This window comes from Lathamus discolor, chromosome 2 (genome assembly GCF_037157495.1).
Source record: "Lathamus discolor isolate bLatDis1 chromosome 2, bLatDis1.hap1, whole genome shotgun sequence".
In the NCBI taxonomy this organism is placed as follows: domain Eukaryota; kingdom Metazoa; phylum Chordata; class Aves; order Psittaciformes; family Psittacidae; genus Lathamus; species Lathamus discolor.
This window is the reverse complement of record NC_088885.1, coordinates 66,968,476-66,992,056: the sequence shown is the minus strand read 5'-3', so window position 1 is coordinate 66,992,056 and position 23,581 is coordinate 66,968,476. Positions and strand designations below refer to the sequence as shown.

The window sequence follows — 23,581 nt, the reverse complement described above, 5'->3', positions numbered from 1 at the left end:
TAGGCGTTTTACAGTAGAGCTGTAAAAGAGAGATGATGTACTTTTGACCTAAATGTTCGTGCACTTATGTAGCTTTTTTAGGTAGAGTCAGGGAGCAAGCTGAGAAGAACTAGGCTTTAATTACCTCACTGCTATCTATATACATAAGTTATTCTTCTCCATTTTCTCATTACATTAAGTGCATGAGATAGCAATTGAAGAACAAACCTCAAGCTTGTCTGTTGCTTCTTTATGCCAGAAAACACGTTGGCAGCTCCTGCAGCTATCATGGTTGCATCTCCCTGCGTGTTTGCCGTTCAGCATATAGGAGCAGCAGCACGGAGGGAAAGGGGAGGTTCTTCCCGATAGTGTAACCTCCTGACTTGAGAAATGGCTTGTGGTATCCCCATGAGCACTTTCCTCCTCCTTTTGCTCTTGTGGAGGATCATGTCCATGACTTTGCAAGTTTCTGCAGGTCCCCTGAAGCCTTCTAACTCAGGTGCTGCTGCAGAACAAAAAAGCATTTTGAAACACACCTTCCCCTGTCCCCCTTGCTGGGCAGGGCAGGGCAGAGCAGGTCTGTGCTGCTACGGTCTGTGGGAACAGCCTAGGTGGCGGAGGTTCTGCAGGACACATGTAGGAGACGTTCATGAGTTGGTAGGGCCAGGAAGTTTGGGTCTGGTGAGAGCAGCCAGGCTCCTTGTCTCCTAGTGCAGCTCTAGGCTTGAAAGCACTGAGCGGTGTTTTGTCACTGTCATCCTGGGACTAGGAGCACTGGCGGAGAATGGTGCAGAGTCACCATCTGCCCAGCACGGATCTAGCAAGGCTTATAGTAATCTTGGCAGGATCCACGCTAACTCCGAGCAGTCAGACATCACCACGTGTTCATGTCCCCGGCCATGCAGCGCTGTGCTTATGCCAAGAAACCTGCTGCTGAGCCAGTCCTCGTGCTTCTGCATCTGGAAGAACTGCCCTGAGTTCTCAAGAGTTGCTGGACTATACCTCTTTGTGAAACCTTCCTCCTTCTAGTTTGCTGCTATGCAGGTCTGTGTCCCGATTGAGTGTGATAACAGAATGAGGGCATGTATTCACTTGTGCATATATGTGCATGTATTTTAGCCTGTTGCGTTTCTTAAATGTGAAATGCTGGTGTGCATTTGTGCCTGTCCTTATGTATCTGCCATGTGTCAGCAAACTAACATTCTTCTTCATGATCTTGAGTGTCCCATCTCATGAGAAATGAATCAGCACTGCTACTTCTGTGGAGAGTTCTTCAGGGGGACTTAAATTGCTGCTTTCAGTTGTGATTAAAATCAGTAAGCAGTAAAACCTTATTAAAATAAGGTTTCTTCTAAAATTTGTTTTGCTTTTACTCCTTTTAATTATGGTCCTTAAAGAAGGGAATGATTTCAGTACTTGAAATGATATATTTTTTTTTAAACTTAGTCTATGTTATATTTCTACAGATGTTCCACCAGCAATCTGGTGCAAGATAGATTTCCGTGGGCCTGTAGTTGTTCTATGTTTTCACTATTTACTAGATTATATTTTTGCATGTGACTTTTATCAGGCTACATTCACATGAAAATAAACGTTCAGCAAAAATGCACAAGAAGAGATTTTGAAACATTTCTGTCACATAACTAAATGCTTCCTTAAAATAGGAGCTGGGAAATGGGAGGGAACAAAAGAAAAACCAAGACCAAAACAAAACCCCCTTGTTTTGCATTAAAATTAAGCCATTTTTAAAAGGAACAGTTAATTGTAGCTATTAAGTCAATTTATTTTTTTGTCATGGTATCTTAGATAAGAGTTTTGTGGATCATGGATCCTGAACTCTTGCACGTCACTTCTGTTAAGAAATTATTTGAACTCCTATTTTCTTACTTTTACAACTTCCAGTTCCTTTCTGATGTTTATAAGTATTCAACTCAGCCTGCTAAATGCACTGAAATGATGTAGTTACCCTATCTAGCCTGCCAGAAGAAATTGCTACTGCAAGCTTATCAGTCAGTCCTGGTCTAAGAAGTGTAGTCAGTAACCACTGTTAGTTCCAAGGTTTGATTTGTCTTTGAGACTTCAGCAGTAAACATGTCCTGCTCTAAATATGACTTAAAAAAACCAACCTGACTTCAAATGGTTTTGATAGATTCAGTATTTAAATGTAATATGGATCATCACAACTTAGTTTAAAGTATGTCTTAATTTACACATGTAAATGCGTGAGAGAGGTCACTTATATCTTAGTCGGTATGTGGGAGGTGGTGACCTCGCTCCACTGTGCCCAGAGGGAGAGAAGAGCGTAGCAGAGCAGACTGGGGAGAGGAACATGGCTTGAGGCTTTGCTGTTGTGTTCCTGTCACGTTCTTGGATCTTGCAAAAGTGGCTCTGTCTTTCAAATTCATCCCGTTGTAAATGAGGAAGTGAGACTGAGCATTGTTGAGAGATTTTAGGAATGCAGTCAGTTATTTTCTGCTGTGCTACATAATCTCTCCGAGGAAAAGGCAGCAATGGCTGTTGGTCCCACGGGGGCAGCAAGCTCAAGGCACATATGGATCAAGTGTGATAACACTGATCACTTGGGGAGTCTGGTGCTTTTCTTCTTAGGGAGCTTTGCAAACAGGAGCTGCAAGTAAAGCTGCAAGACAAATTTTCTGTGCCTACTGCATGTCATGAAGGCCAGTTCTTGGAAACTGGGAATGGAATTAAAGATGTGGTGCTGAGATAAATCTTGAGAGATGTGCACAGCAAAGGATCAGGTGATTCCCCCACTTTCATCTGTCTTAGCTATGACTTCTTTTGCTGTGCACACTTGCTGTCATTGTCTCTGGTCAGAGTTCACATGTGAAGAAGTTACTGCGCCTAGCACCTACTGTGCTGGTTAACACTTAACCAATGTGAGCTCTGTGCTCTATTGCTTACACCTTTGCCTTCTGCTCTCCCAGCCTGACATCCATCCTCGGCCACCTTTGATGCAGGGTGTCATCCTTGCCTAGCTGTGTCTTACATCTTGGATTAGATGGATGTGTGCATCTGACAGCTTCTTCAGAAAGCAGATGTGCAGAAGTGTGTATATTGCTGTGGCCAAGAGATGTAGAGACCTTTTTGCAGAGCTATCAGTGATGGTTTGTCACCATTCAGCAGCCTCTGTGGTGAGGGCCCAAGAGCCCTGTGGTGGGAGTTATGTTGGTGCAGCACGTTTCCGTGCTGAGGACAAAGGAGTCCTCACTGAGCGTGCATCTGAGTTCTGATCACAATTTGTCGCTAATTAGGTTAGTTGACACTTTGTGTCTATGTGCAAATTGTGCAGTGCATTTCAGGGATCGGTTGCAGAATATATAGAAGCACTGGCATCATGAGCTCAAAGAAAATCAAAGAGCCCATGGAGTGTGAAAATCAGCATTAAAATGGGTATAAGGGTGTTTCTGCATGGCCAGACCCTTCAAGGGGAAAGAGAAGAAGATTAGACTCTGAAGAAAAAAAAAAAAAGTTGTGCATCAACTTCCATGAATCCTGTGCATTTCAACTTTTTTTTGTTTGTTTGTTTTTTAAACAGATTGTGAGTGGAAGCTGTAATCAGGAGTACACTTGTTTATAGAGGTACAAGAGGGAGGTCAGCACAGTGATTTGTGGTTGCAGACTGATTCACTACTGCTGCAGCCAGTGGATGGTGGGCAGGGTTGGGTGGATTTCAGGAGTACCAGAGACACTAAGTGCAGGCAGTTAAGAGGGACCTTCTGCGAATGAGTAAAGAGAGCAGTTCCTCTGCAGGCAGGCCAGAAAATGGAAGTAGCAGCTAGCAAAACCTCTAGACAAGATTAAAACTGACAGGAAATGAAAAGTTAACTTCACTGTTTCTCTTACAAGCTGACCGCCCTCCCCCTTTACTAATGCTTACAATGTCCGTAGGAGAGCAGTTCCTCTACCTACTTCTTGGAAGGACATGCTTGGGTTAGAAAAGTCTGTGACCAAAGTACAGAGGAAAGCTCTGCTGTCAATGAGCCTGCATGAGCCTTGGCTCTCAGTCCAGCTTTATTTTAGACATGCAGTTACTGTCATTATCTCCATAAAGCTGCATTTGAAAGCAAGGACGTGTGTAAAGAAGGAGGGTATGGCTCTTTCCTCTCTCTCTCTGTGCCTGTTGATCTGTTACAATAGATCTGCTGCTGTGCAGAGTGTGTTAGGCTCAGCAACTGCTCTTCCTCGGCATACCTGCCAGCTTTTGAAATCTATATATAAGGATGTTTGGAGCAGGGGGAATAGATACATCTCCTAACTCCATTGAAATACTTGGACACAACATGCTTATTTTGGCAGGACAGACTGGGATAAGTGAAATATATATATATATATTTTGCTAGAATGTAGGGACTATCTCTCCCGAATAAAACAGCTGGCATGTATATGTGGCTAAAGCAGATTTGCTCTAGATTTATGCTTGTCATGCAATGAGCTGCACTAAAAGAAAATGAAACAAGTTATCTTTCATGCCCCTCAAATGCAGACCTTTGCCAAAGTTTGTTTCTTAGAAATTGGATGAACCTGATGAAGCAGAATCTTGTGTCTAAAAATAGAGCATTTTACTTATACCCTCTCAGGCAGAGTATAATTTTACCTCAGCCAAGAAATGAGATGAAAGGTGATTTGAGCTTTGCCTTACATCTTTGTCCTCTTTGAGCTTGTGACAGAGGGCCCTCGTCTTTCCTGATTAGGTTCAAAAGTGCAATGAGTAGGGTTCCTGACACTGAAGAACCACCATTGCAGGTCATTTTATGTGGTCAGAGCAGTAGCTGCTTTTCACAGGTGATGCGGCCTCGTGTATGACTGTATGGTTTGTGCTATCCAAGAACATGGTGCTTGGTCTCTTGAGGCTAAATGTTCTGCTTTCACAGCAAAACGGGTTTTGGAATCCTCAATTAAAAGGTGGAGCTTTAAACTGGTGTTTTGCAAAGCCACCTGAGCTGCAGGTATGCTGGAGTATAGTTCCACAAATAGCCCTAGTTACCCTTTTGGCTTCTAGAAATGCTTATGAGCTGTGTGGCTGTGGCTGCCTCCTGGCTCCATGAGGCAGAAAGAGGCTGGGGGGGCTGCAGTGCTGCAGCCTCCTGCCCTTGGCACCCACCAGGAAGGCAGAGTCTGACTAGCAGGAACAGAAAAGCTGGCTGTCAGCCCAGTTGAATGCCATGATCCCAGTGACAGCTTCCTTCCCCCTTCTCTTCCTCCCCACCCCGCTGACTGAGTGGTTCCGAGGGTGGTGTCCCAGAGCGCTCGTCAGGGTGTGTTTGTATGGCGGTGGGGTTGCTGTTGCTTTGCTTTTCAGTGTTTTTTTGCACGTGGATCTGTCAGCACCTGTTTGCCTGCTGCATTTCTGACTGTGCGCAGCGTTCTTTGATTCATGGTATCACAAGCTTATGAGCCAGCACGAGCTTGGCACGACCACTTCATTAGAGCAAAGGACGCCTGTGCCCTGTAGGGTTGTTTTAGTAAAGACATGTCCCATCTGCTGCTTCTTATCACTCTTTTTATCTGTGCTGCTGACTCATGCAGTGTGGTGTGCTCAGCTTTCCAGTGCACTCACATCACACTTTGAGTTACCTTTACTATGACTCACGCTTGTTTTTTCACTTGGCAGGTGTCAAGCCAAAAACAACCCAGTCTTGTCCCTCTCTCATGTGTTCTGTTCTAGCCTACCCTTTACCTCCATGTCTTGTCTTCCTATCATAATCTTGTCCTTCTCCTTCCAACCCTAATGATTTTGTGATTCCTCAAGTAAACCATCTGTAACTAAGTTTTAGGCTGTGTAATTGAATCCTTATAGCATCTCTGCACCTGAGGCTATTGAGATTGCCAGCCTTGCTCTAAAATACATTACTTGTTTCTTCTGTTAAAATAAAATTTGTTAATGTTTTGGTGTGAGATTTTGCACTGGGACGTGCACTTTCATATGTAGATATTAGTATATGCACACAGATCCAAAGCCTCTTCAAATTTGCCAGCATATTGGGCTAATGAGAGACCACAGCTTCAAACAGCTTGTGCTGCGGATTTCCTTGCTTGCTCTTGGCCTGTAATTCCAGAATCAGCTCCTAGATTCTGTGCACACCATTCTGTGTGCCAGTTGGTAACACACTACACCAAGCTTGAAATCCCCACTTGAAGTGCTAGTGTATATGTCTTCAGGTTGAAGAGGAGGACTGAGTTGTGCCACTGAAGCTTGGTATTTCCTTGCTTCAGGTGAAGGGAATTTCCCCAGTGATCTTTTTGTGGACAGATTTGTGTCCCTTTAGCCCTTTTCAGCACTGAGATCCATAAATCCTTTTTCAAAGGTACGTGCTCCACTGAGGTCAGATGATTGGCAAAGACTGCTGTAGAGTTAAACTGATGCTGAGTTCTGTATCTTACTGTCCTGAGCCCTTGGTCACATTGAACTTCTGCTAAAACCGGCAGTCTGGTTAAAATGTGTTTGCCTTGAATAAACCTTGTAGAATTGGGCTTGTATACTGTTGTTGTGGTAACTACTTTGATATCATAGAATGTAGCCTAGAAATGAAGGACAGAAATTCCAAGAAAAAGTTTTAAAACTTCTGGATAATGCCAGATTTTTTCATTAAAGAAAGAAAAAGTTTTCCTCTTACTCATCTTGGAAAACATGTTTAGATTGCTGTGTCAATTTTCTTTTTTAGGAGCAAAGTTACGCTTTTTTCATTGGGGCACACAAATGATGAGAACACACAACTGTCTCTTCTAGACGTGTGTAGAAAACACTTTTCAGTGCTAAATGTGTAACATTTTTTTTAGACCAAGCTGCTTAAAACTTTTCCAAAGGTTAAGTGCACGATAGATTTATCTGCACCCTTGAAGCAGCACCACTTGATCAAGCAGACTCTCCAGTTCTCTCTCAGCTCTCTGAGATGGAGAAAAGTCTTCTCTGCCTGATCTGCAGTTGGCTGGAGACTTGGTAGCTCCTTCCCATGGAAGGCACCAGGCCATGTTCAAGCATTCCCTTGTGGTGTGTGTGCCTTGGATAGATCAGGCCCTTCACTGCTAGCAGCTTGACCTGAAAATGTCAGGGGGGCACATGGCTAAATACAGAAGCTTCATCCTTCCAAGCTTGGACTGGCTAGCTATTGGCTTTGGTCTCTGGGCGGGTATGTTACGTCCTCTCCCATTCCCATCTCACCTTCCTGTTTCCCTGGAAAACTTCATGGTGCTGTGAATGTGCTATTGCTGGGTGTCCTTGGTGGTGTGCTGCCAAGCTTTGTTAGTCCCTGGTGTAAATAAATGGGGCTGATGGTGCTCATAAGCAAAATATTACATTGTTTCTGAGAAGCATCTTGTTTTCTTGTAAGCCTAAACTAATACACTCCATAACTCCAATCCACAAATATATGGCCCTCCTTGCCCAACGCATGGCATTTGAATAGGAAATGGGGGTTGCTTGTTCAAGTCCTTGACCCTTAGATGTTGTGCTTTTGTGAGAACATGCCTGTGGATGATACATATGAATGGTGCTGTCCCTGACTTGCTGCATATGGCACTGAGGTATGTCATGGGCACGTGATGTGCTGCAAAGGATATCAGTGCTTATCGGTGGAGGTCTGTGTGCCTCACAGTCACATGCCATGGCTGCATCCTTGCAAGATGGTGGCATGTGGAGACTTCTCTGTTTTCTGGTTTCACTTGGGACGTGAGAGAGGAAGTGTGGGTGTGCAGGCGGCTGGTGCCATTCCCTCCTGCTGGTCACTGCTGGGAGGCTCTCGCCTCGGCAAGAGCAAGGTAGTGTACCTTCTGCCTCGGGACACTGGGTGAGATCGGCACAGGCTTAGGTTTACTCTGTGGTTCATTTTACCCGTATGCAAAATAGGCGTGTAATGATACCTGCCTTTGTTGTGGAATTGAGGCTTAATTAATTAATTAATTGATGTTCACTAAATGCCTGAGATCCAAGAATCACTGTGTATGCCCCAGAGCAGCAGCAACACTTTGAGGTTGGAGAAACAGCTCTCCGTGCTTGATGGTTTCCCAAAAGAAGAGGCTCCAGGCCCTCCCTCCCCAGCTCCTCTCCCATTTTTTTTTGGATGGAGCAGTGCCATGCTGCACATTAATTGTATGGCTTGCTCCCTCTGACTTCTGCCTAGCTAAATAAATAAATAAGTAAACTCATGTACTTAATGCAGTCAGCACGTAGAGCACTTGCCAAAGAATTTCACTAAGCAGCAGAGCTGGGTTGCCAAATGTCATGTCTTTTATACGAAGCATTCTTCAGGAAGCAAAGTTGCACAGGGGGGAAAAAAATAAAGGGAAAAAATGTTACAAAAACTCTCACTGCAGTAAGAAACATTTTCTTCCCCCACAGGGAGAATGTCTGGGCCGTGGCATGGTGGGATCAAGGGAGTCTTATTTTTATTTCATCTTAAAGGCCCCTCTCTCATTTCTTTCCTGCAATCCCCCTCCCAAAGAGGAACTTTCTACTGTGCTGGCTTGGAGAACTCAGTTTAGATAAGCTATCAAAAGCAGGGTTGTGGGATGGTCATCTTATACGTGAAAATATTTGCCAGTGGATTTTGGGTGGAGAGAAAGCTGTTTAAACAGCATTGATGCCAGAATGTTTGTTAGTTTGATGTGATTAATGATTGAGGGAAGCCAATGGAGAGTTGTTAATTTTATTTTTTTCTTTTTGTCGGGAGCGTGGGTGAGGCAACAAAACTTTTGCACTGGAAAATAAGACCGTATGCTGTAAATGCACGTGAATGTGGGTTTGTTGGAAGCTTATATGTACAGTTTATACGTTTAGGTATGTCCACATTTAGGTGTACACTGTGTCACCTCTGTGAGTCTGAGCTGCAGTGATTCAGCCCCGACCCTCCTCTGACAGGTGGAGTTTTATGTGGGATCTGCTGTCTTCAGAGAGGCTGGATATAAAATCCTGCTTGAACTGCATCCCACAACGTGCTGTGGGCTTGCAGGAGTTGAAGCAGAGGTACCCTGGGATGGGCCTGCCCGTGCTGTTTCCCCAGGGCCAAATGATGCTGGAGGGCTCATGGGTGCCAGTGGGTGGCAGGCTGGAGCAGGCATTTGGTGGTCAGCATTGTAGCCCATGGGCTGTAGGCTGGGCATGGGTGTCCTGTGTGGCTGGGCTGAGCAGTGAGCAGGGTTTTACTTGGTTTCAGGGCCCTGCAGGGATACTCAACAGCATCTGGCTGCTGCTGCTGAGCTCACCCAGCTGCTTTTTGGTAAAGCTGTGGGAGGATGAGTTTTGGAAATCACTCTTGTGTAGACTATAGCATTGCTTCTGTTTATCCATGTACTCCCAGTTCCTACCTCAGGGCCGTTCTTGCCGTTCCAGAGGCCAGAATTTTTTCCTCTAAATTAAGGCTTTGTTTGTTTGTTGTCTGTAAGTGTCTGCGCTCCCTATGGTGCTCTCAGCGCTGTGCACTAACCAGTTGACTTTTTAAGCCTGGTGTGGGCTTGCAGTGTAAACCGGTTCATTAAGTTGGTATCAATAACAGAGAATTGGAGCTATAGTGAAGTTTACAAAACAGCATTCAAATAGCTTTTCAGGACCTTACCCCTCTATAATGTTTTAGCTCACGGGAGTACTTAATCTAATAGCATAAGATGGTATCATTTAGGCAGTAGTGCAGCCTCTCGACTCGGTCCTCCCATGCTATGGCTGCAACTTGACTGAATACAAATTTAAACTATATATAGTACCATTTCTATCTGTATCCGTCACAATTAGTTTGAACTTCCATCAGGGTTACTACATGGCACCACAGAATAATTAACACAGTATGCTTTAGCAGTGTGTTCATTTGTCCTATATTTTGTCAGAAGCAAATCAGCATCAATAGTTGGATGGGCAGGAAGAGCTTCTGCTTTTGGATTCTTAATGCCTGTATTGCAGCTCATTAGCCATGAGTCTTTTTAAGTTAGTAGAATTAATAATTTAAAAATGTTATGAAAAAGGACTTTCCTCCTTCAACTTCCTTTTTCCAGGGGGGAAATTAGAATTCTGTGGTGAAAAACCCACATCACTGGGTATAGTGTTGGTGGGGAAGTCCTCGCCACACAGTTTGTTGTGACAAGTGCTGGCATTTCTTCCAAGTTGTGGTGTGTCAGGCATAGGGACTCATTAATCATACTTTTTCCTCCTTCTTGTAATTACACAGTCCTGAAGTCCTGCTCCTCTCCTTGGGTTACAAGCACTGAAATTTTTACTGCTGCTGCTGGTGTGAGTCCTCACCCACATGTCTTGTGTTGTGTGCTGAGCTAATGAGCAAGGAAGGAAAACCAATTAACAGGCTAGTGCTCAGACTTTGGTGTACATGATGTCTTTAAATTTACAGTGCCAGTGTTGTAATGTAATTCCCGGATCAGAGGAAGGAGTTCTGAACATTGATTTATAGTATGCGTTTGTATGACTAGTGCAATGAGATTGTGAATCAATCTGGTGTGTATTATATAAGCATTATTTTAGATTAATTTCTGAATTAATAAGTCACATAGTCTTTGGAATATATAAAAGTGAAAGTTACATTTGCACAAAGAAAGAGAACATTATAGCATGATAGGTAACCCATTTATACGCAAGCACAGATGGTGTAGTGATGAGCATGAGAAGAGTCTGCATTGGTCAGTCAGAGTTACACTAACCTAAGTTTGTGCCCTCTCCCTCTCACATTCCCTTTTCCTTACTTCTTGAGTTTTTTCCTTCTTTCTCTTTCACTGGAGATTTATTTCTCTTCTCAGCATTTTGTTTACACTGTCAATATAGCAGTGTTTGTTCAGCTCAGACCAGGAGAGGTATTCAATTTTGCAGCTGACATTTATTTACAGGGTCACCTTTTAGTCTCTGTTAGATTGCCATTCTTTATGAACAGTGTTTCATGAGCAATGTAACCTACTAGCCTATAGAAATAGAGCCTATAGAATAGAGCCTATAGAAAACCGTCTCTTTCTCTGAGCGCTGAGTAAAAGCAGTTGGACGCATACTTCAGGCATTATGTTACTACTTTTTCTGGAGCTTACATCAGTATTTGAGATATAACAAGCCTCTGAGATCACATCTGATTGAAGGTTTTCTAGTACGGTACTACTGTTAACTGAAGTGTGTAGCTTTAGCTTGTGTGGATGATTTTGAACGGATGACTTTGAGCAGCCTGATCTAGTGCAGGGTGTTGCTGCGCATGGCAGTGGAGGGTTTGGAATAGATGATCTTTAAACATTCCTTCCAACCCAAACCATTCTGTGATTTTGTGGATCTCTAAGTTCTTACTGCTTTTTTATCTACAGTGCAAGGACTACATATTCTCAGCAGTTACTTCTTTACTACTAGGAGCAGAGGGTACTGTCTCTCTGAATATTTTGACACTCATTGCTTTAGTTCTTGAGTCATGACTTACGTAATTCTCTTGAGTAGGTTTCAAGTTGCTATTTAGAGGTGATACCATGGAGGCATGGAGCTTTAGGCATTGATTATCTTCCTTTCTTTGTCCTTGTCTCATGATTTTTGATACCTTTTTATTTGTATGGATAGTCATGAAAGGCGAAAGGGGAGAAAATGTCTTCTTGGAAAACAGGTGTCCTTAAATGCAGATGTAGAGACATAAATAGTTATATTCAGATTTTAACTCTTACTAGTTACCAGAGTGATTAAAAGAGAATGGAAGAATCACTAAGTATCTCCAGGTGAGTGGCCCCTTGAATACAAGGCTGTTGCTGTTAAGATGCTCAAATATGAATGTAGGAAATGTAAGTCAAGGTGTTCAGGTTTGAACACTTTATGTTACATTATAAAAAGGGGAAGTGGAAAGAGGGGAGGTAAGGAACAAATAATATGGTGGCTTGTGGGGAATCATCAGATACTCAAAACCAGTTACTCTAGGCCTAAACATTTTCAGCTTTTAAAAATACCAACTTCCTGCACCACTTCCTTTGACTTTTCCTCATAATTTTCAGGCTTCCCTTTCCTTGCTCTTCTCTACAGCTCTGTAAGCTTGAATGTAAACGGGGAGAGCAAGAGAGAGTGAGCATGACTTTAGAATTTCACATTATCAAAAAAGGTGGGGAGAGAGATAAATTTGTGAATAATATTGTGTGAAAAAGTTCAGAACTTTAGCCACTTCAGGCCACAGCTGATCCTGTAAAGTTTCATGCCTTGTTTGTGTAAGATGGTCAGAAAGTTATTTTCTTCTTGTGTCTGAAAGCAAACTGGTTCCAGGCCTACTTGAAATCTTGAGGGATTTGCTAAGACCATGCTGAATATAGCAGTTAACTCTAGATAGATGATTGTTTTGGCTCCCTGTTGTCATACTTAAAAACTTTTTTCCATTAGAATGCTTGTTGTTAGACTTGTAAAATCTCTTTAGAGCCTTAATAAAGTTTGTTGAAGTTATCTGCAGGGAAAATATTAGGACGATGTTCTTCATGAAAGCTTTTTAGATCATTTACAGTATGTAAACCACATATTTATTCATCGGAAGGACTAAACAATTGTCATGATGAATGTTTTGCTTTGTTCAGTCGCTTTCTTTCCAAATGGGAATGCAGATTTGTGACTTTCTCCTGATACTGTATGGTTGTCATGGTGCACCTGTAGGATACTTGTTTGCCTTGTGAGTAAAATACTGTGTGTGGTTGTAAGAGGAGGTGCATTCAGCATTTTAAGGACTCTGTAATGTACAAACATGATTTTTAGCATGTAATTTCTTTCTATTTACTATGATGGAGGCATTGCTCTGTGATACTAGAACAACTTTCAGGGTTTTGCTAGTAGTAGTGCTCTTTACTTGCTTTGCTAGAAATCTGCTGAGTGGGCTTTTCAGGGATGAGATTCACTGCTAAGTTTAGCAAGTTCTGCAAACAATATCTGACTTAATAGTTTTGCTTTCTGCTTGTAATTACACATTGCTTCTTTTTGGTAATGCCTTCAGAACTTCTCAGTTCATTATCAACTCTCAGAACATCATTTTAGGAATAATGTGTATCCTGACTGGTCATAACGAGGCTGAAATTCCATCTTGGGTTTCTGGTGTCATCACAGGATCAGTATGGAATTACAGCTTTAATTTATGTACTGTGGGGGATACATTATTTATTACTGTGCATTAGAAAATGATTAATCTCTGCTTGTGTTGCAAGGCTATCCTACTGCTTCGAGTCCCCAGGAAGTGCTGAGACATTGTAGAACTTCTTGTGCAGATTACAGCTGCCTGAAAGCCCATTGCATTATTCAGAAACTGCTAGAGGTGATGAAAATTTACGAGGCCACTATGGAGTTTTTCTTAACTAGTAAAACTCCTTCCTACAAGGCTCTAGTTTGCTAAACCTGAGCATTTCCTTACCTGTAGTTCTTTTCAAGTGTTTCTTTCCACCTATAAAGCCATGATCAGATAAATGGATTGAGGAGCACTGTATTTTGAGGACCCTCATTCAGCAAAACAGTTCAACTGTAGTCAAGCTCCACTGAAGATAACGGAAATTAATTATGTGGTTAATTGGTTTGCTGAATCAGTTCTTCAATTTCTACTTCGTTGGTTGTTCATAAAACTTATTTCTTTCTTTGTCCTCAAGTTCTCGAAATTGTGTGTATGTATCTGTGCGTGCATGCACATACATGCAAGCCATGAATACAGCAGAGATGCAGTGGAGCTATACAAGCTGATGGGAAACTCCTATACAATTAATTAATTTTCACTCCAATGACTTTTTGTTTTTATTTTTTTCTCTTACATGTTTTGGTCTGATAACAGTCTGTTTTTTACGAGCTTTTTCAATACTAGGAAAGTCAGTAATCAAGTTATGGTACACAATTACTGGTACTGTGTAACTGTTTGTAATGTCCACAACTATGGCTGTGGTGAATTTGAGTCACAGCATTCTTTCACAGGCAGTTTTCAGTGGGGTTTAGCCTTTCTGCAGGAACTGAAAATTTGTTTTACAGCCTGTGGACATGTGTTTATACAGATACCTCATACCAGCCACTACACCATGCAGCTGTTAACCAAATAACATAACTAATCCATGCCTCTTCATAAAAAGTATTTGGTATTTGGTGGGTGGGGATTACAATTTTGCATTTGCAACACTGTGTTCTGGTGTGGAAAAATAGAGAAAAGAAAAAAAAATACCCAAAACAAAACAAAGCAACCAAACCCTAAAGAACTCAGCACTATTAGATCTGAAAAAAAGAACTAGATTATTTGTAGAAGATCAAACAGCTGCAAATACCTTAAGAAGTCACTGATGTAAATTAAGTGAATGCTTTATACTAGTACAAAAGTAATATAGAAAATTAAATACTCCCACTTTCTAAGGTGGCATTTTTATCTAAGGCTCTGATGACATGTATAAACCACTCAAGTTTCAGCCTTGTGGGTTATATTGTCACCAGAAGCTCTGACTAATAATACAGTAAAGTCTTACAAATGACAGTTGGATATAGTATGACTTTAAATGACTTTTTTTTTTTTTGTTGTTTCTTTATTATCGTGTTTAAGGAGGAAAAAAAAAAAAAAGGGAGAAAGTCATAGTGCCTACTGGCTAACTTGACCTAGTGGAGAAGTTTTATCCTGGATTTTATTTGGGTGGCCGTATTATAAATGACAGATGTGGAATCTAAAATTCAGTGACAAAGTGATAATCCTTAAGGTGTAAGAATCTTGAAGGTGTTACAGAGAAAGACATACAAAACACACCAGCAGCTGTCCCCCACGCAGAAGTAAAATGATTGTCATTTTCGCAGGGAACACCATGGGAATCAGAATTAGAGACATCCACCCCTCTTCGGTTTGAGAGCTGAAAAGTTGGTTGCAGTTTCTATGCAGTTTCAGCCCGCTAGAGCTTTATAAATAGATCACTGGCACCATGCAGATCTGTGTGGGACCAATTGCCATTCCCTTCTACATCATGAGGAGATGCAGAAGAGCAGTCCTCTGCGGCTACCTGTCTCATGCCACTCATACTGGTTAGGTTGGGACTTCTGAACGCAGAGAGGCTTGCTCACACAATGGTCTCTGCCCTGAATGAGTCAGGCATGAGGCTTATGCAGATTTAGGCTAATGTTTTAAAGCCTCATTTGGATCTGAAATGGGACATGGCATTTGTGCTAGCTTTGTGAATGAGTTGCAGCCTTGGGCGAATCCAGTGTCATGTGAATCAAGATAGCATATCACATCAACAGAGAGGAAACCAGCTGTTTAGCATTGGGGGAATAGTTTAATTGTGTTATGGTAGCTACATGAGACTGGAAATAAATACCAAGCAGCGTGAATTTTATGCATACACTGTAATCTCTTACTTTTCTGCTTACTAGTTTGCTGCAGATGTTATTGCCAGTTTTGTGTAGGGAGGGGCTTTAAGTGTGATAGGAGAGATAGAATTGAGGATGAGTGTAAAAGCTTAAGGGCAGATTTCTCAATGTCCTTAAGTTGCCTGTCAGTCTCAGTGGTTATAGGGCAAATTATATTGAGCTGTCACAGTCCAGAAGAATTGGATCCCCCTCCTCCCAGCGAAGGGTGACACCCTGGGTGTATATTTCTACACACACGCAAAAGACCAGATCTTCAGTGCTGCTCTGTATAAGGAGCATAAGCTCAAAAGCAAACTGTAGGAGAGGGAAGAGAAAGAATGAAGGTAGGTTTTAACATAGGACTGAGGTCCAGTAACTTCTTGTCGTAGATGCGCAACTCTGAGAAATCAGTCTTAAAGTAGCATTGTTATACACTTGGGAAAGTCTGCCAGTCACTTCTTCCTCTGCAAGCACTTCTGCTCACCTTGCCTGCAGGGATAAACTGGAGACATAGCTCAGCTCCCTCTGGCACAGGGTTAGAGCCGGTCCAAGTTTTGCTCTTCGGAGCATGACGTGAGCTGTTCTATCTCCTGGGTTTTCTTTAAGTTCAGTAAAGACTGGGTAGTCTCATGCTGTGCTGACACTTGGGGCTGGATTGTGCCTACCTTTGTGCACTGTGCAAGCCTGTGGGGTTGTGTAATTGCAGGTTTACTGTCATACAGTTAATGACTGATGGCATAATTTGTATTTTCAAAATACATAAGCAGTTAAACATAATCAGGTGGTGTGGTAAATATTTTCAGGAGATAAAAACAAAGTATTAGGGCAGAAAATGAAAAGTTCCTTTAATGTGCTGCATATTGTTTGATGATGTTTTCTCATATACAGGAGCTTCTGCATGCCAGATTCTAGTAATAACTGGCATCTACTTCACAGTCCTGGAGAAATAATTCTATAAATACTGGAAACAGTAAAAATAAGTGGATGTGTCAGTTTGCCTTTCAGACTACTGTGACTAACAGGTGATTAGTACTAATGTAGAAGGCCTATTTATCCTCCTTCTTGCTTCTGGAAATACAAAGAGAGGGAGAGCTGGGAGGAGAGGAGACATGTTTGACTCCACCAGACAGTTAACAGCTGTACTGCTGACTGGCTTGGATTACAATTCTGGCTGTGCGGGTGTTTAACTTGCAAATCTGAGCTTCTGCTCACTTCCTGAAGCCCCTGAAGTTAAGCACATGAATAGTTTGGAGCCTGAGCAAGCCCCGTTGGCTTATTCAGATAGAGAGATTTTGCAGCAAAACCTTGTGATGCAGAAACCCTCCAAGTTACAGGTCTTTTCCTGCTTCCAGTGGGTTGCTCATGATGTTGATGGGATCTGAAGTGGAGGGAATCCACATCCATTTGTTCATGTATGCCAGTAATCTTCAGTGCTCAAAAAAGATAAATTAGAATACCTCATGCTTTTGTCTGCAAATCAGCTGTTACTTTTCAAATGCACAAATTTTAAATAGCAGATATTAATTTAAGGAAGCTTTTAAGATACGTGGAAAGTGCTTCTGAACAAAAAATAATCAAATGGGAGTGAAGGGTTTTATCAGTTTGTTTTAATTAAACTTTTTTCTGTAGTACAAATGTGTCAATGCTTGGTGAAAATCACATTCATTGGAACTTGAGAGAGCAGGGGGAACGGTTCACTTTCACAATGAAGAACAGTTTGGTTTTAAAGATAATGACAAGATCCTGGTAGTAACTGTGAAAAGGCCTAGAAAAGTAGTCCATGCATGGGTGGATGAAACCTTTCGATAGAGTTTGGGTGTTTTTGTGAAAATGCTATGCTGCAAATTTTTGAACTCGAAGCTACTCACTCATATACAGTGGAAGGATGATTCCCTACAGAGGGGATCCTAGGCTGAAATGGTGTGGCCTGTCCTATGAATTAGCATAACCCTTAAAGGAGAATAATGGTCCTTGCCAACTTTCAAAATCTTTAATTTTTGCTTAAAGCCTTACCTTGATTAATCTAGTTTATATTACATTTAAAAATATACCTATGTGTTGAGGCATGTGCATTTTAGGATGAAACGTGAGTCCATGGTCTAGTACCGGACTTGTCTGTAGCTTTTTAGACACTGCTCTACTGCTTTTAAAGAAATTATGTGATTATCGTTGGCTTTTCTTTTAGTAACACACCAATTACTGAAAGCAGGACGGTGTCTGTTTTCCCATTTGAAAGAAAGTTGTGCAGTTTGTTTCCTTTGCAAACCTCGGCCATCCTGCAGAAACTGGCTGAAGGGTTACTTTCATTTTCTGCAGGACAGTGATCATAGGAAAGTTATGTGGTGTTGCAGTCACTAGCTGTAGACACCCAAGAGAAACCCTAGGTATAAGATCGAGGAATGTTGGAAAAGACTTTATAATATTAAAATTGACACTGCTTGGTGCTAGAAAATGAAACTTGCATGCTAGCTTTGTCACAACAAATCTTTGGAGGTTGAAAGCAGTTTCAGCCTAGGTCTGACTTAATGCTGGAGAGATTAGACTGCACTGCAGCCCACACTAGTACATGTGTGTATACGCAAAGAGGTACAATATCCTAAATAAGTTAGAGGTTGGGTTTTTTTTTCTGTTTACAAACTCTGTTCACCAAAATTAACAAGACATTCATAGCCGGGTACAAGATTGTGAATGTTCCATAAGCTTAGCTTTGTTCCTGATGTTGACATTATCTACCGTGTTTTGATCCTCCAGGGGAAAAACCCTTTCTTTATTGCACCTCTCCCCAAAAACCCCAGACACCTACTTGTCCTGTGTCATCTGAAGCAGATTTGAATCTGTTATCTCTACCTAAATCTACAGATACACTTTTCCTGTCTTGCATAGGAACAAAATGTTGTCCCACTTTCTGTAGTTGCAATTTAGTAATATCACAAACAAGTTACAATAGTAAACGGAATGTGTTAAAGAAATGGAACAGAGGAAAGATTAAAATTTAATTCCCCAGAAAATGTACCTAATATTATTCATAAGCAGAATGCTTATTCACAGTAAGTAAAAGTAAAGCTGTGTTTCCAACCAGCATAAGTAAAATAAACCTCCCTGGGCAAGACTGCTTGGATTTGATACTAATGAATCTTGCAGAACTGGCACTGCAGTTCCCAGTTTTAACGTCAGATCCATTTGATTACCCTTTTTGCCAGTTCAACATCATTTTTCATCGGCCAGACACTATCAGTCTCTCTGCAATAATGTTGGAATCCTCTGGCCACTCCAGCTAAATTTAACAGGTTGAGATCACAAAATCCTTGAACTCCTAGCAGTTTTGTGAAACAGGCAGTTGGATATAGGATGACGACAGCAATTGGTGACCTTTCTGAAGGAAAGGCTCTCCTGTGTTATCATAGATGTGAGAGTACACTAGGGTGTGAGCTGTTGCAAGTGCTCCCAGCACAGGGCTGGCTTTGCTCAGAGCATGTGTCTTACTGTGCATGGGGTCACCTACCCATGAGAGGCAAAGCCACAGGAAAACAGCCTTAATGCACTCCACTCCTTATGGGATTGCTTGGTATTCTAAGGAGGGAGAATATCCTAACTTTCTCTACTTCTCCCACACTTTCCTAATAAATGTAGTATTTTAGGTTTACAGCTTTCCTCTGCTGTAAACCAACAGCACCCTCACTCCTGTTTCCCATGTTCTACAAGCAACAAATGGAGCCTGAGGCAAATAAACAAAGTGATGTGACCGGGGCTATATGAGAGATACAACATAGTGCTGCCCTGTGCAACTGGGCTGGGAGGCTAGAGCCCACTCAGGTTTTCTGTCCTGGGCATAGAGTCACTAGTGAATGCAGTTTAAATGCACAGAACTGTTACTAAAGGTCCAGGATCTTCTCAGATGGCACTCAAAAAAGCAAAGCAAGGAATTAGACACAAAGCTGTGCTGTCTTAAAAATTGACCGCATTAGAAACCATGTCTCTGGCTGGTTTAATACATAGAAACAGTTATCTTTGAAGGAAATCAATATAATTCCACAGTGCTTTGAAGATAGAGGACAAACAGCATGGTAGCAGTCATGGTAGGGCCCAGCTTCCCCTGCTGACTTTGCCCATTTCATTCATGAAAATGGACAGTGGTGGTGAAGTGAGACTGTGAATTTTACACATACTTCCTCTGCACTTGGGCTTCCTGCTCGCAGTGATCTCAGAGATGTGTACTGCATGGGGGGCCAGTGGAAGGCACATGAAGGGAGAAGCTTTCAAGAAGTATTCGAGCACTAGGAAAGCATTTCCCTTGGCCTCAGCCAGGTCTTCGGCACTGTGGTCAATGTCACTCTTGCTTGTGAATTTGCTGCCAGGTCCAGAACTGTTGACAGAAGTTGAACAGATGGAGCAATGAGGTTAACTGGTTTCCTGCACCAAGAACCCAAGGAGGTTTCCATTGCAAGGTGTTTCTTGCAAGTGTTCCAGTGAAACTGTTGAGTGTTATGCTCTTGTTGCTGCTAGGGGCGAACAGCTTACAAGGAAAAGCTCTTTTTCCTGTTCCTAATAATGTGTTCCATAAGTATCTTGGACTGTGTGGACAGGTAGCTTTTATCTAGTGGCCTGCAGACCTCCATGCAGCCTGCAAACCTCCGCAGGCTCAGCAGGTATTTCTTAATAGGTGGCAAAAGGTAGCTGAGAAAGTTGGATGTCACATCATAGGATTATTTACCGTTCATGCACTGAAAACAGATGTGATGATTGTCTTGTTACTTCAGTTATGAGAAATGTCAAGATTTTTGGTCTTTTAAACGAAATTTGGAAAGAGAACATAAGATCCATTGTGAGAAAAAATACCAGAGGATATTGGACATAAGCTCAGATGACAACATGGTCACCGTAAAAGAGCACTACTGCCTAAAATTTCCAGCTGTCAGTTTTTACAACTAATGTCTGAAGTTTATTATTTTCATGAGGTGTAGTGGGGGGAAGGTGGTACATTTTTCTGTCTTTTTATACAGTTGGGTTTTTCTGACTTTTTTATAACCATTCCTTAATACTTTAGTACAGGATGAAGGGAAAATACTTTAAAGAGCAGAAGAACTCATTGTAAAACTACAGAAATTAGGTTAGCTGAAACTACTTTGATCTATTCTTCTCTACATTGCTCACTTCAAGATGCCATTGCTGTTGTCACTATTACACTGTTGCAATATTACAGTAGAATATAATAAGATTATCTTATTTGGTGGCATAAAGATGAATGACAGGAGAATATTTTATTTTTATGATTATGCCTACATTAGCAAGTAATGTGGACCAAAAAGAGAATATCCGTATAGTGAAAAACTTGGTGCTGGCACCTGAGGTGCATAAGAGGCACATTTCAGGGTTGTTTTTACTTCTGAGCAGTCTGGTCCTGCTGACTGCCTGCTCTGGAGAACATGGTGCTTCTAGTTTAGTTCCTCCCAAGAGAGATTTGGTTCATATACTTCAGGACCACCCCACAATGCAACTAAAAACCGAGGCAGGATGGATTATCTGGAGACTTGCTTTAAAAGCTACATCCCTAATCTGAATGAAAGCAGTAAGGTAGCTGTGCCCTAGAGAGACCTTGTGGGATGAAGGGGTGGAAAGAACGTGTATTTCAGTGATCTAATCTTGTAGTTGTACCACTTAGTAAAACACATTTCATAATTTTTCTTTCTTAATGTTCTTTCTTCCCTTTTCTTCATAGTTACTACTGAAAGAGGAAGGTTGGTGTGAGTAGGCCGCAGAGAAGGAAGGCTCTTTTGAGAAGTTGCAAAGAAGGTATCTTCTACTGAAAGAAGGATTATAACTTCTTTAAGGAGTTTATACAATGCCAAGTGCATATTAGATGCTTAACCAGTAATGGCCCCTGTCTAGCAGGTTGTGCTTGACTTGTTGACATGAGCGTTGTGTCACTGGAGACAGTGTTCATGCCCTTAGGTTAAAGAGAGTGGTCAGATACTACACTGAACTGAGGTTATTGTTCATCATAAGATACTGGCTGGGCATCCTCTGTGTGTAGGCTTTTTTTGGTGTATGTCCTAAGGCAGAGGAGGAACATATGTATGGTGAGATGTAATGTCATATTATTGTTAGCATGACTTGAAAAATATATGGTGTTACCTTAGCGAGTAGGTGTGAGAGTCAGTCTGGCAGATGTGACAGTGCTGCTTTCTGGATCTGACAGTTGGCAGCCCAGAGAGCCTACTACCAAACCTGGTATTTGCTGAAATGCTCATGTTACAATTTTTGTTGAAGGAAAGAAAGTACAAGTAGAGATGACAGAAGCAGTTGTACAGTGGGTTTTGCTTTTGTTTTTGAAGTCTAGACTAGTAGACTTACACAAAAGCTTTGTCTTTTTCAGTGTCTTGTCTGTCCTTGATTGAAAGAGTAGATTTGGCTACAAAAGCCAACCAGCTCTGTAGCCACGCAACTCACTGAATTCAGGCAGAGGACATTTTTTTCCTCTTCCTGGAAGATTTAGGTTGCTGGCCAAGCTGCTGGCATAGTCCTGCTGATCTCAAAAAAGTAAGACCAAACTACAGTGGTGCCGAGCTGGTTGTGGCTTGGTAAAATTTCTGTTCTGAAAAAAACCTTATGGTCAGGCCTTCAAAGTTTCCTGCAGCAAAGGTCACCACAGGTTTCTGCCGGTGTCCTGTACTCTGTGGCACTGGAGATATGTAAATGTATAAGGAATACTGATTGTTCTGTTTCTATATATGGCAGCAAACAGCTAAATCTCAGAATCTGACCTCATATAGCTGGAAGGCAGGTAAGTTGAGTAAGTAAAGCAGAAGGGAATAGGAAAAAAAATGCAAGACCTGTCCTCCTAGAGAACATAAAAAATCATTTTTTATTTTAGAGCCCTTCATTTGAAGAACCCAGAATGTATCTGGATATTGCAAATCATGCCTTACTTCATTTTCGTAGTATCATACAATGGTTTGGTCTAGAAGGGACCTTAAATATCATCCAGTTCCAACCCCCCTGCCATGGGCAGGGACACCTTCCACTAGACGAGGTTGCTCTGCGCCCCGTCCAGCCTGGCCTTGAGCACTGCCAGGGATGAGGCAGCCACAGCTTCTCTGGGCAATTTTCTTAATAATCTCTTCCTAAACTATATTTGCACTTTAGCCGAGAGATACACTCATCTGCTGCTTTTGATGTGCAACACGCTGAACTTCTACAACAGGGTGTTACTGTCCAGACCACCTCGGTCAGTGAGAGTGGATGGTAGTCAGCTGTTTGCCCATTAGCACTCTTGTTTTTCAGAAGCTGGGAGTGAAGGAGAGTTGTGCCTCCGCGAGCACAAGCACTCGTATGACAGGGTCCCCTGCCACAGGACAAGGCTGCTGACTTGTGGTGCAGTCAAGACGCTCTGGCCTTCATGCTCTGCTCAGGCACTGGCATAAGGAGGCACTTAAGGTGCCAGGGAGAGCCTGAGGTCAGTGCCTGGTAGGCTGAGGTGATTATGGCTTGGAAACACCTAACACCTCTCTGGGTAGGTGAGAGAGCGTGGTCCTGCGTCACCTTTAAATGATAAGCAGGCTGCATCACGGCATGGCGGCAGTGAGGGTGGGCCAGCAGTCCTCACTCCAGAAGTCATGCAATACAGGCACTCTTTGGCTGTTCAGAAAACGAGGGGAATTTATGGAGTTTGTACTTACAAGCAGAAGGCAAGAAAAAGAGTCAGTACCAGGTGGGAACATGTGTCTGAACCTGCCAGATCCTAGGCAGAGGCAAGGGAGGGCAGCAGGCCTGTTCTTGGGAGATGTGAGGAAAACAGTTCCTGTCCCGATGACAGGAGGTGTGCAGGGAGCCCGATGCTGCCATTTCTCCATCCTTCATAGCTAGTCCCCTAATGAGGCCATATTTTAGCAATCCATTTTGCTCTGTTCTGGTCTTGGCTCTGTACTGTCATATGTGATAGTACTACAGTGGTTTTGTCCAGGTCCACCCCAGACCTGCTTGCCTGAGGTCGGCAAGGGAGGCTGCAGTCCCATCTGTTGCCCAAGCTTGGAGGTAGACAAGCCTGCCCAAATCAAAAAGTATGAGCAGAGATCTTATCATATCTTTATTTGTAGTTTTTCCTGGGGTTTAATTTCTTTCTTAACTTGATTCTTTGTTTCCAGTGCTGTGGGTTTTTATCAGGTTTTGTCAGAGCCACGCTGTGTTAACTTAGGAAATGTACAAGCTGACTAGAATGGAAAACCAGCTCCGTCTGTTCAGCTCCATCAGCTCTTTGAGAGAGGCACTGCTGTAAAAGGAAGGAAGGCTGGGAAAAAAGAGGGGTCCCACTGG

General features: G+C 42.3%; 1 protein-coding gene across 11 annotated transcripts in view; it reads left to right on the top strand.

Annotated features, from left to right (window-relative positions):
* Positions 1-23,581, top strand: part of ATXN1 (ataxin 1) — a 255,986-nt gene that overhangs the window by 61,189 nt on the left and 171,216 nt on the right. The window lies entirely within an intron of this gene.